This window comes from Numida meleagris, chromosome 11, assembly GCF_002078875.1.
Source record: "Numida meleagris isolate 19003 breed g44 Domestic line chromosome 11, NumMel1.0, whole genome shotgun sequence".
In the NCBI taxonomy this organism is placed as follows: Eukaryota; Metazoa; Chordata; class Aves; order Galliformes; family Numididae; genus Numida; species Numida meleagris.
The window spans coordinates 17,602,892-17,616,995 of NC_034419.1; positions in this window are offsets into that span (position 1 = coordinate 17,602,892).

A 14,104-nucleotide genomic window follows, 5' to 3' on the forward strand; every position below is an offset into this window, starting at 1 on the left:
TTTTCATAACTATCTGGATGAGAAACTCATGTGATTACCACTAAAATTGCTTGCTGTGTGTGCTTGGGAAGCCAACTCTGAGACACATGCTGATCTGTAATTTGGGAAAAATGTGGATGGATTAGTCTAGTGAGGCCATGCATAAGGGCTGGATGAATGAAAATATCTGAGATAGAGATGAGCCATTGTTGACTGAAGCTATTACTTCTGTACCATCTATAATGCAGTCCTCTCAATGGTCTTATTATATCCAGATCCTGTACTTTTCCTAGTTTTGGTGCTATCAACTCAAAGCACAATCAAAATCACAACCCAAATATGTATTTTCCATGAGACTAGATTATAGTCCTGAACCTTAAAATAATAATACACATAGATTCTTTTTATTTACCTTATCTTTGTTTTTCATCCTCCAGAACTCCCCTTCTCTATGTTCTCTCATCAAATACAAGGGGTGGACTCTTTTTAAAACAAACAAACAAAAAAACCCTCAAACAATCAAAATGAAAGGCAGCTTTTAACTCTCATGGCATTGCAGTTTCAGGAATGGCATAAAAAAACCACACGTTTCAGGATCTGTGTTGACAATACAGTTATCACCATTAGCATCCATAGATATGGCTCTCTGACTTCTTCTGCAGTGGGTAAGAGGGGAAAAAGAGACCAATTTCTGAATATGGAGGTGGACTTCAGGCCAACAGGAGACCAGCAGCCCCCACTTCTGCTTCCCTTGATCTCTGTAAGGTCAATCCTTGTCCCCTTGTGACAATCCTTGTCCCAGTAGGGTGGCTTAAAGGGGAAACTAAAGTCATGTCAGCTTTGCTGCAGGAGGTGAATCTATGGATGTTAACACTAATCTCTATACCTTTACTTTTATGAGCTTGATTTTCAGACTCGGGGGATTTTGGCAATAGGATTCTTTTTCTCCTGTATAGTGTAATACCATGGTATTTTGTCCTGTGTTCAATATTAATATATGTTTTATTGTTCTACTCTAATTATGTTCTCATTATTAAAGGGGCAATATGTTTTCCTCTGACAGATATTGCATCTCATTGTTACTGGTTATTGGTTATTCTGAGCCATTGTTATTAATAATTTGTGGCAATTGAATCAGTATTATAATATTACTCTGCTAAATCTCTTTTGCTGCTAATTAAGGCACTATCTGTGAAACTGTTTAGCTCCAAACACCATGCTCCTGCTTTTCAACCCACTATAATTGCCTGAAAGTCATTCATTTCTACTTACGTAAGTCAGGTCTTTTAATCAAGGCTCCTGTGAGCTTTGCCATGGCGTGAGCTGCTGTCAGTAGGAATGAAAAGTTCTTGTGGACAAAGATATTTTTGTAGTGACAAATGCACCTTTCACTGTAGTCCTGGAAGGCCTTAGAAATAGAATAATTGTACTTGATGGTTCCAAACTGGGCACAAAAGAAGAAGGAGGGCTTAGAGGGAAAAGTGAAAGATTACTGAAGTAATCCAACTATTGAAGATATCATCAAGGAAAGTTGCCATAGCTTTAGGACGTCTTCGCAATATGTATATAAGATCACATCTATCAGACTGCATTCTTAGGAATAGGCAACATCACTGCTGTTCCCAAGCAGAAGACACAGATGGTATTCTTGAGCCACTAGTGGAAATTCATTAATAGGGGATTTATTGATGTATGTCTAAAGTGGGCGTGACTCCCTTTTTGTGGTAGGACACCTCGTATTATCTGTGTATTACAAACATTTTACACAGCTCCTTGAAAATCACAACTACTGTTTATCTGCATTCCTTCTGAAATCATTTTGTCTGAGTACAAAAAGGCAGCAGAGTGCTACTGAAACCAATGTGCCAGAGCTGCTCTGCAGGCACTTGCACGTGTTACATGTGCCCACCAGCGCCATCGTTAGATAAAATTGGATTTCTGCATCATCTTCAGTTCAGTGGTATTTCCGCAGTGAGCAGGCAGAACCAAAACAGCTGCAGCACTGCTGTAGCTACAGCCTGATCACCTTAAAAACTAACTGATGCAAAGCTCATTATCATTTGGGAGAATTATCTCCAAAAATAGGAGCATGTTATAAAATCAGAGAACAAACCTCATCCTTTGGAATGAGCTTTTGCTGGATTGCTGCGTGCTCTTGGACAGACCTTTGTTTCTGTTTCTTTATGGCCCCCGCAGACATTCAGGCTGCCATTCCTCCCAAACTGCAGCTTTGTCTCCATCTAATAGTCTGTGCCCTGAACTCAACCTTAAAATGGCTTTGTAGTTTAGAGTAAAATCCATCCAAACTTTGACTCGTGCTTAGATGGCCTTCCCACCAACAGAGAAGTGATTTATGGAACACAATTTCTTCATCCTCTCATATTGTCTCACTTCATACACTTATGCCAAATAGTTTGTGATGATTGATTACTTTTCCTACAGTATAAAAAAAAAAATGCATACTGGAACAGGCAATGTGAAAAAAATGCAGGATTTAATCTCCACTAACATCTTGATGAGCATTAATCAGATTTATATTTCACTCATATTAGCCTAACACTACTGAAATCACTGACAATAATGTAACTTAGATCAGAATACAACATTATACCTCCAACTGCTGTTTCTAATTAGATTTATTCTACTTTACACCGAATGTAGTAGAAATAAAAGAGTTTTCTCGGTGTCTTTCTTGTAAACATTTATAGTCTTCCAAAAATGTAATTGTTTGCTCCAGGGCAGAGTAAATATAGTCATTTCTGCAATAGATATTGAATTCATATTTGCCTGACAATTGACCTTATCAGCTATGACTTGTCATCTTCTAATTAGTGTACGCTTATTTTTTTCACTAAATTAACCCCCAGCCTCTCTTGAAGATAAGCTGACCATATACCAAATCCTGTGTGGTGCTGCAGTTAAAATGGTGGCGCACGTGTACTCCTCAAATTTGCCTTAAAGAAAAGTACGTCTCCATAATATTATATTGAACTGATTATAAATCCAATAGGCAGTAAAAGTATAACCATGTAATGCTGAAAATACACTGTGAGAGCTGGGGAATAGGAGCACCTCCACGTTATTAAAAAAGTGTTTCAAAGTACAGAGAGCAAACAAGAAGCCAGGTCTTACTATTACTCCTGGATGTTTGCTTTTGAAAGAAATAATATATATATACTCCTCATAAAATCCGGTGCCACATGAAGTTTGTCTGGGTTGCAAGTTCATTTTTGTTTTCATATGTATTTTCAAGACTTTCCATGACAAAATGTTTCAATTCCCAAATGCTGAAAGGTTTATCCTCACTAAATCTCTGAGGGTGTTTTGTAGTGTTATTTACTTTTACAAAGCTTTCTCAATTCAAAAGCAGTACAGTGGCTAAAGTAGGTAAGAAACAAAGGATAACACTCTGCTCTTGGTCAGCCACATCTCAGCATCAAAATGGCCTTTCCTCAGTCAGAATGAACCTTCAGATCCTAAGCACAATGTAAAATTGCATCTGCTGCCAATGCTTCCCATAACATCTGTATGACACTTAACATCTGTATGAAAGAAAGACTGAAACTCAGGACAAGATCCAGCCCAATTCCCGTTTTGTCCCTTAAAACAGCTTATCTCTGCTTTTTTAACTAAAATACTAAAATTTGATTTGAAAAGCCAGCTGAAATTCATAGGTATTTTAAGGAAACTTAACCTGAGCTAAGATTTCTTATTGCAGTCTGATGCATACAGAACACTGGGCCTATACATAGCTTTTTTATGGGGAGAGGATGAGAAAAGAGCACTTTTGCCAGCCCAAAGTTGAATATCACTTTTGCAGGCCGAAATATTAAACTAACAATATTTTATAATGTGCTGACATTTAACTAAAATGTCCATACAGTTTCCAAGATAACAGAGGCGTGAAAATACTACCAAGCAAGAAATAAACTCTTTTAAACAAGGTGCAAGGTGCATTGTAAATTCAATTGGCTGCGAGGAATAGCGAGGAAACAAAGCACTCCACTTTGTTTCCTTTAAAACTCTGCATTCTAAACCTGCCTAAATTAGACTAGTATCTATTGTTGATTACATCATTCCCCCAGAAATATGGCTTTCAGACGTTTTGTCATAACTCCACAGGTGATACCACACCACAGACGCATTAAGCATCAGTCAGGATCATACAATTTTCCAGCTACTACACGTCAAACAAATATGTTCTCAGCCTTCTGGGACAAATGTGCCTGCAGATGGATGACACCAGGCTGTGATGGATGGGCTGCAGCACAGCAGCCCCTCACACACCTTTGTGGTGCCTTACCCTTATGGGGCGGACTGGTATTCCAGCGCCAAAACCCACAGACACTGGGGGATCAAGAACCTGAACTCAGTTCTGTCTTTGCAGAATGAAATTCTCCACCTGCTCTCTCTCTTCTGATGTTTTGTTTGATCATGCTTTGATTTTACGTTACTTAATTCTTTCTCCTTTTCTGCCCCTGCATTACATTTTGCCTTTGCATTGCATGTTAATGCTCGTATTATCCCTGTAATGGAACCCGTCTCCACCCACTTGAGTTGGCGGTGAGGAGGGGCAGCTCCCGCGCTGAGTGCACTCCTTCCTTTGGCGCATTACAAATCAAACTTTCCCTTTTTTCACATCTGCTTCAGTTTGAATTTCACCACTGGCAGAGATGAGATGACTAATCTAATTTCTGTCTATGCAGAGAGTCCTCCTGCAGTTCTTTCTGCACATCTACTTTTTCCCTGAATAGTTGTCATTTAATGCCCCGTTATCTTAGATGGCACTCATTTAGTGGTTTATTAAGCAGTAATTTAGCAGCCTGTTATCAGTTCCTACTGTAGCTAGGAAAAATATGCAATCCAAGTACACAAGATTTGTGCAGAATTACAGCATTTTTGTGATTTTTGGATTAGAGAAAAATTACAGAAAAGTAATACATCTGAAATGTTTAGCCTGCATTTCATTACTGTCCCTCCACTAAGGCTGCCATCAGAATGTGGATTGCCTTATCTTTATGTCTGCTTCCAGCCTAGGCAATGACATTGTACAAAACTGTGCAGGACTCAACGGGCTGTGTTCAGCATAAGGAGGCCCTAAGCCTAGCTTCTTCCCCTATGTTCTGACCTTTTTGGAACATTTTCAGGTGGGGAGAAGGCATAGGGCTTACATCAGTTTTTATGAGCTTCTTAAAAGAAAAAGCAAAATAGGAAGTTTAAATGAGAGCAAGGGCAAGTGCAGCAATCAGAGTGTGTCCTAGGCATTAATTGCAGAGGAGTAACTCACAGCAGGAAAAAATTCAGTTTTGCAAAACAGTGTTGATGGTAACAAAGTCTTGATTTGAAGCTACAGCTTTCATGATCTGGATAAAATAGAAATATAAATAATTTCCGTTTCTTAGAATTGCCAGATTACAACAAGTATTTAAGTTAAGTGTTTATTAAGAGAAGCAAGAACGAGGATAAAGAGGTGCCAGCCAGCTAAAATGGCAATGGCAATCAAGTAGATAGCAGAGAAATATAGATATAGATGTATTTTTCTATAGAAAAGCATTTCTGGTTCTGGTTTCCCCCTGGAAACAGAGACACAGAAGACAAATCGTACAAACTCTCCCCAAGTGCCATAGCATCCCACGCTCCACTGGCTTTCACTTGGAGTGAGGGCTGCCGGAAAAACAGACAGGGATACCCAGGAGAGACAGTATGTTGGGCTCCTGTTTGTAAGAGCATAGCTCTGAAATGAATCCCTCAGAAGGGGAAAGGTGTAACAGAAGGCTTCTCCACTTGACCACTTGTCCCCAGGTTTTTCAGCCTGCTGATGTCACAGGGTCTATTTCCCCTTCCTGGCCTGCAGCCTGGCAGTGGCTGGCTTGGTTCCTCCTGAGCCCTTCCCTTCCCATCTCTGCTCCACAGCAGAGTTTCAGTGCAGCCCTATCAGCCCATGTATTTTTTCTCCATTCCGTTGTGTTTTGTTTTGCTATTTGTGCTGTCATTTTGTTGAGAATAGATTAGAGAAAGGTCATTTTTTTTCTTGAATGGAAAAGAACAGTAATTTGACAGTGAGACGTTCTTGGCTTGCCACACATCAAAAATGTTGATATTAGCCCCTTTAAAACAGAGACTAGGGACAAAAACCGTCTGAGAACTCAATTACTGGCTATTACTTTCCCAAACATGAGCATTTATAAAGTTATGTTTGTTGCTGCTGCTAAATTTTAGGATGCCATTACTGAAATGGCTTTAACTTCATTTGTATTTGCTCAGAGAAAGATCATCATGAAGATACTAAATAGTCACAGAACATGATGGCATCAAGTAACGTCTTTTGGCTGATCTATAATCATTTGCTTTGGCAATTTTATTCGGGAACATTAGCACTGATCACTTATGCTGTGTTCCTAATTATTTCTGAAATATTGTGCTGTTGCTCATGCTGAAATGCATAACGAGTGAAGCAGTAGGTTAGTTTGGAATGCAATGTTCTAACCAGTTTTTAATCAATGAGTGATAATGATAGCTTGTGTTTTGACTTTTACTGTTTAATTGCCAGTAATAAAGCAAATCTTCATTGATGATATTTAGCAGAGTTCAGTTTCATTTATCTCCGTTTATCCTATTTATTGTAAAAGTGCCTGAAAGCTTTCAGTGCTTGACACAATAGCAAAATACACAGTGCAATTTTTTTTTAAGGTTGCCCAAAGTTTTCCACAATAGAAGGGATGTGATACCCTTTTGTGGGGAAATATTGCACCTTCCTTTTATCAGCCAGTTTTCAGCATGCACTGCATGTCTCCTGGTGGAGCTACGTCCCATGAAACCCCAACCAGTTTTTTTTTCTGAGCTAGAGACATTTTACATCACTATTTCCCTTCTGCCGCTTATGATACTTAGGGTTTTTATTTGTTTGTTTTTTTCTAGAATGCCGAAATAATAATAACTAAACATAAATAATCTAAAGATGAGCCAGATCTGCAGGTGATGCTATGCAAGAAAGTACTGGTTCATATCAAAGTTGAATCCAACCTACTGCATGGCAGTCAGACAAAAGCAGACACCTAAAGAAGAGTGAGAGAGCAGAGATGCTTTATAGCTGGAATGCGATTACTTTCACACTACATAGAAAGCAGTGCAGAAGCAGAATGATTTTCTTTTGGGGATAGTGGACACAGAGCAGAGGAGCTTGACATGCCCTTGCCCTGCACAGCCCGCAGCCATTCTCAATCTGCGTGGAAACACAAGGGGCTAGAAGCAAAGTGGAGACAGTTCTGCATGACCCCTGAGTGTTCTGACCAACCAGTTATCAATACTGAAATAAACAGGACCTGATATCTAGTCAGGAAAGACTTTTTTTTTTTTTTTTTAAGTTTAATCTTAGGTTCCAAATTTAGTTTCAATCTACTAAAGGAGTGTCAATTCTGTGACAACAATCTGATGAAAATCAGTTAGTCATCACAACATATGTGAGAATGATACCTTACTTGATAAATCTAATTTAAATCAGGATCTTCCTTCCGTTTAGAAATGTTATAAACACCTCTTGTATTCCCCTTCAATTATATGTAAGAAAATAAAGACCCTTTTAATCTTGTCTGGCTTGACACTACCTTGATTGCTTAAGATGATTTTCTTTCCCAAGATTTGATTCGCCAATTATCAATCATCTGCAAACAAGAAGTGAGTGGCAGTCTGGGATTCTTTTATCCTATGTTCTAAAGAGTTTTGCCATGGTGATAATTTGTGCTAAAAGTATAAATTCTCTCCTCGTGGCTTTCTTTTATTCTCTTCATGATCTCTATTATTTTTAAGTATTATTCCAGAATATAAGCCTCCCTATCCGCATACAAAATCATTTCTGATGTCAAGTTCTTACAGCTACTTCCTACCTCATTCATGCCTGTTATTTAAGCCTTGGTGGGAAAAGCTAACATCTATGAAGCAGCCTTTTAGTTCCAGTTATTTAAAGTAAATAAGCAAAATTTAAATAACTTGTACACACAGCTTAAACATCCACCTCCAATTTAGGTCCTCTATAATGGTGATTGTATCTGGCTTTCTACAAGGTCTGGGAGTCATAATACTGCAAAAAACAAAACACTGCTTCGCATTAGGACATGTTTCTTATTGAACATAAATGGGAATTACAAAGCATGCCCTCTGGAAACAAAAGAGGAATTGTTGTTTGCTTTAGTACATTCAGACTACTTGCAAATTCGCCCTTTTTATCATTCCTTTTTCATTCTAATGTGGCTGGATTTTTGCTGCTAAGTGTCTGCATGAAAATAACCCAGCTGTCATTGATACCCAATAGCTCTTGTACACAGAATTGGTACCATTTGTGAACACCAAAGTATTTAGTGAACCAATCATCATTTACTACACATGATAAAGCCAGTACGAATAGAAGAGCAAAGGTATGTTCTTAGTAGATCTCTTCCCTCTTTCCCTACAACATGCAGATTCTTACAAGCAAATACAAATATATGTGTACTACATATGCATTTAAGTATAGATTGAATATATGTTACATAGCACAGTGTTTTCACACAAACAGAAGACTAGAGATGCAGTTGCTTCTACTCTGTTCATTAGGGATTGATCCAACGCCCACTGAAGTTCATGAAATGCTTTCACTGACTCAAAGCACTTTGGCTCATAAGTTAACTCTCTAAATAGGAAAAGAAAAAGCTTGATGGAGCATGAAACTATATCTACTGCCAGCCATAAAACCATTAGCCAAACTTAGCACCCATCAGGTTGCCGAATGTTTTCTATACTGAAATTACAGTCATGCCGGGGAGAAAAAAAAAAAAAAAGAGAGATAAGACATATTCTTATAAATGCAGTTGTATTTGATTTGTATTTTCCCAATAGATTACCCAAGACTTTGTCCCATAGGGTGGGAAAGAAGAAGGGTGCCAGGAAAGATTTGTGTAAATGATCTTGAAGGTTTAAAGACTTGGTTGTCCTGGATACTTCAGCCAAGATCGTGGAGAGGGCGGGGAGCAGGGTAATAAAGCATTTCATTCCAAGTCCTTGAAACTGCTCACACAGTTTATCCTAACATAGAAAAGGGAGAAAAGAGAGACAGGGCTATTCCTTCCCTGACGCGTGCTCAGGAGCTGCAGGAAGGAGGTGGAGGAACAATTCCTTTTTGTCTCTCTCCAGAGTCACTGGATGGGAATTAGAGATGCAAAGCAAAATGCTTAATGAAAAGACTGAAATGACTCTGAGCATAAATTTGGAATAATTTTTTTTCATAAAGTGGTTGGGGTTCTTTGTTTGCTTGTTTTTCCTGTTGGGGATGAGAACTCTGTAGCTTGCTGAGTTGTTATGTACTCTTTTAAGTTAGTGATTCCATCTCTTACAATTTATACTGTGTGCCTGTCAATAGCGGCAATGGAGCTTTGGAATCATCACAAAAAAAAGTGGAGCTCACCAACACCAGCAGTGGTAAGAATCATCTGAGCTTAATTAATCAACATCCACTTAAGACAGTAAATCATAGCTACATTTTACACCAAAAAAAAAAAAAAAAAAAGGTTGCAGAAAAACAAAGTGCTGGATTTGTTTAACTGGCAAGATATTACATGATATAGCTGTTATCTTTTCCCATATTGTAAATTATTGAATTAAGCCTTCAGTCAGTTTGGCAACAGTGCCAAAGGAATATCACAGCATACAATGCAGCAAACAGTATCTGTCATTGAATCTAAGTCTCACTTATAACTGAAATTACAGTGAACAAAGTGCTTGTGCAGTAGATTGGAAAGGGTTCGTTATTATTTATTCATCTTGCCTAGTAACACAAAAACTAATGAAATTTCATTGAGAAGAGTGCACGTCAAGATTACTATACATCATAAAGACACATCCCTCTAACTTCATTGTGGATATTTGTCTCTGTAATTAGATGTCTGTTCCACAATAGTTCTGTATTTGAAGGACATGGCCAAGTTCATGACATAAAACAAATCACCTGCACAAATGAAAAGGCTTCCTTTATCTTGTCTACATCTTGCACGGTAGCACAAAGGCCTTCAGAAAATCTTTCCATAAAGGCCATGAAGTCATGCACCGTTAGCAATTCTAACATTGTGCCTTATCTGTTTTTTATTTTTTTAATTAAATATTAAACTATTCATACAGCTCATACATTGGTGTATTTATAGTTCCTATGGCCATTTGAAACACAGTGTTTTTACACATATCTCTATTTTTCACAAATCGTGTATTCGTCTTTAGCCAAAAGTGTAAATCAGAAAAGCACCATCCAGAATGCATCAGTTACGAGCAATTTTCCAGCACTGTAGCTTGAACTTATGGACTGGAATATTTTGCTTTTGAATTGAATGCAGTTAATATCATGTAAATCTGGGGTTAGGTTTGATTGCGGTACTCAGTAGGATATTATGAGAGACGAGACATCAAATTTGGCATTTAGAGATCTATCATTAATTATTTTGGAATTAGAAGGTGCGTATCTATTAGACAAAAATGCAGGTGGGCAGTAATACTAATACCCAATTATATTCAAAGAAAGCTACTTAAAAAGTTAAATCAATAATGGTTATCATAATAAAACTGTAAAAAACGTTTGAAGCTTTGGGTTTGGACAAAAACTTTTGTCATTGTCTATGTTCAGTTGGACAAGGCTCATAATTCAAGACTATAGTCATTTTTTTGCATAACACTCAGTTATTAGCTGTGATATATTACAATCTCATTTTATATGTAAGGTTCTGGCAAACCTGTCAGCTGGCTGTTAGTAATTAATGTCATTTTTTACACATTTATTGTTTGATTTCACACCCAACTACCTAAGGAAAACGCACAGTTGGAATATAACCTGAGAATGGACTCGTTGAATATTTTTCAAAAAATAAGGTTCAGGGAATATAGGATTGCTCCATTGAAGATATTTAATGTTTCTGTGCCATTTGCCAGGGCTGGAGGAGCTGCATGGCTCCTTTCACCTGCTTACACTCACTATTCGTCTGCGAGCAAGGGGCACTGCTGGCCCACAGAGCTTGTATCCCAGATGAAAGGGATGCCTTGCACCGTTGACTGTCATTTTATAGACAGCTTCATATAGAAAACCTGGGCTCGAGCACCAAGCTTCAATTCATTACCGAGAGTTTTTCAGACTTCAGCAGGGCCAGGACTTCACCCTGTGTGCCGCCCTGACGCCCACCTTTCTCCCCACATCACAGACAGATAAGTGTCTTTCCGGTTTGGGTGTCTGATAACAGAGACAATGTGGAATTTCACCACTACTCCCAATTTGACTTTTTCGATAGAAGCTGTAACTTGAAAGGAGCCCAATGTCTCTAGAGCTCTGTACATCAGTGTCTGAAAGGAGAAAACACATGAAAGTTGAAGGCCCTTTGGGAAAATCCTACAGGTTTTAGGTTGCTTCTGCCTGCTCAAACCTGTAACATCTCTTCTCATCTCGTTTCTCTGTATATAAGTCTCCTGCTTCACTCTCTGATTAAGATCTGAATGAGAGGGAAAGGAGGGAAGCCTGCCTCCCATTGCCTGTAATACCAACAAGCTTTTTTCCTTTTTCTGGAATGCTTCCATGGCCTTTCCTGCTTTTCACTTCTTTTCCCCCATCTTCTCTTTCAGTGCTAACATGATTCCTTGCACCAATGTGCGTTACTTAAGTTCATGCTTTTCTGTTAACAAACAGCATCTCATCCATTACCTCTCATTTTGCATCAGTCATCCTCCTTAGTGTCCTTGAGCTACCAGATCCAAACTTTGGATGAGGAAAATAATCATTCCCTTCAGCTCCTGTCAAGACTCAATCAAAAGTGCCCATGTTATTTGCCAGTAAAGACTCAATCATATTTAAAGACCTGCGAGCTCTATAAATTTCCCCTCTTCCAATTAAAACTTACTGATGTCTTAAGTTTTGAAGAAAATTAGACAGATTTTGAAGTCATTTTGATTTTTCCTAGTTTTCTCTACTTGTGCTGTCATTACAAGGAAGTCTCTAACTCACATGCCCCATCCTTTATACTAGAACTGACAGGTGTTTTACTATCAAGCTGATTTAAAAGAGGCTTCTTAATCAGGTGTCAGCTTTGGCCCATAAAGTCATATTAATGTTTTGGATCAGATATGAGACTCTATCTAAGGCACATTAAGAAAGATTCATTAGAAACTCACTACCCCTGGAATTTACAGCCTTCCTGGAACTTAATAGCCTGGATAAATTTCTCCTTATCTGGTTTGCTTATGTGAATTATGGCAGTTTTGCATTTAGAAGCTTTTTAGAGTACAAGTTTTACTGTTATTCTGGCCTCTTTTTTCTTACGATCGTCAGTAAGTATACACTAATATATCTGCCTAGGCAGCAGCACGACCCCTCCAAGCCTACTGCATGGCTCCAAGCAAACAGTACTAGAGAGATTCGTTTGTCATGCGTATCTTTGGAGAAATCATGGTGGCTTGTACTGAATCTGGAGAATAGAGAGGGGGGAAATATATGGCCATTCTCTACACCAAATGCAAAAGGATGCATCAGGAAATTAGATATGACCGATCTGACCTTTCATATAAATAAGAGATGGACCTAGAGTATGCCATTGGCTTGGAAAGTGCACATCATTTCTCACAAACTTGGTGGTATTCTCTGTTACGGATTAGGCAGCAAGAAAAGGATATTAAAGAGAAAACAAAATAATAGCATGAAGCCACCTTCACTAAAAGTCATAGACAATATTTCTCTGACAGATGCTGCAGCATGTCTACCATAAAGGAGCCGTTAGGGTACATGTAAACCACAGCGTCCTCATTCAACATTGTGTTGTATTAAGGACTCTTAAAGGAGATAGAAGAACTAAGATGTTCAAAAATCTGCAAAAACAAACAAACAAACAAGACTTCATGAGAAACGGAAGAAATTGTGGTTGACTTTACAACTATATGATTGGAAAATTGTGAAATAGAGAAAATAAATGATTTGGGCTCTTGAGTGAATACTGGGAGATGTATAATCTTTCTGAACAATTGGTTTGTATCTCAAAGTACCAACAGTTTATTTTTCCTGCAGAATCTTTCTCTAATACCAAAGACCCCTGTAAGAAAAATAAAAAAATGTATGAATTTAAACTCTAGGCTGAGCTAAGGGCTGAAATGCATGCTTATCTTTAGGTATTGAGTAACCCTGCCACAAGCAAACAGTAAGGTAATATTGTGCCTTGAATATAGTTGAGTTAAAACTTCTTTAATTGGGTTTGCTCCAAATTTTCTGAGGTTTTCACCTGTGTCCAGTAGTTATAGATAAGTCAGAAAATATTTGGAGCCTACATTAAATTCACATATAGCCAACAAAGTTCAGCGGAATGAAAAAGTTATGGAAATTAATACTTTTTATGTGATTTAGTGCATTTTATGGTCTGTTATGTCACTTATAACATCACATATAATATTCAGCCAAGTTTAATATTGTGCCTTCAAACCACTAGCTCATCTCAGCTGTTTTACTAGCCAGACTTTATAACCTAAACAGGAAGGATGTATTTTCTCTTTCTGGCATGCCCATACTATTTCCTATATAACATGAGATATTCTTAAAATGAGATGTGCCCAGCCAAATAGCTATTGTGGTATAAAACAAATCAATCTTTCTTGACTGCTACTTTGAATTTTACTCCAATTCTCTTGAAGGATATTTCTCACAGATAGCGCTCATGAAAGCACAGAACTGGGCTGACTTTCTGAGTTTCTGAAGGATACACATGGTAAACCGAGTAACAGACATGTAGAAGTGGATGTGTCTGTTAAGATGTGTAAAAAACATTGTGATTATATGGTGCAATTCTTAAAGAGGTCAAGAAAGCTTAGGTATAAAAATTTATTTGATTATCATTCTACATTTTGGCCAGATGTTCTTTCTTTTAGATCCAGCAAAGTAGAAAAGTTTGACCACATTCATCAGTAAAAAACTATTTTCCTTCTAGAAAAATGTCAGTATTAACTTTTCAGTTTAGTTGAAAATATTTTAGAGATGAAGTAAATATTTTTTTTTTTAAATCAATTACATCTTAAAAATAAAGCTTCAGATGAGTCAAATTATTCATACAATTCCAGGATTAGGACTCTCAGAAAAGCATTGAGT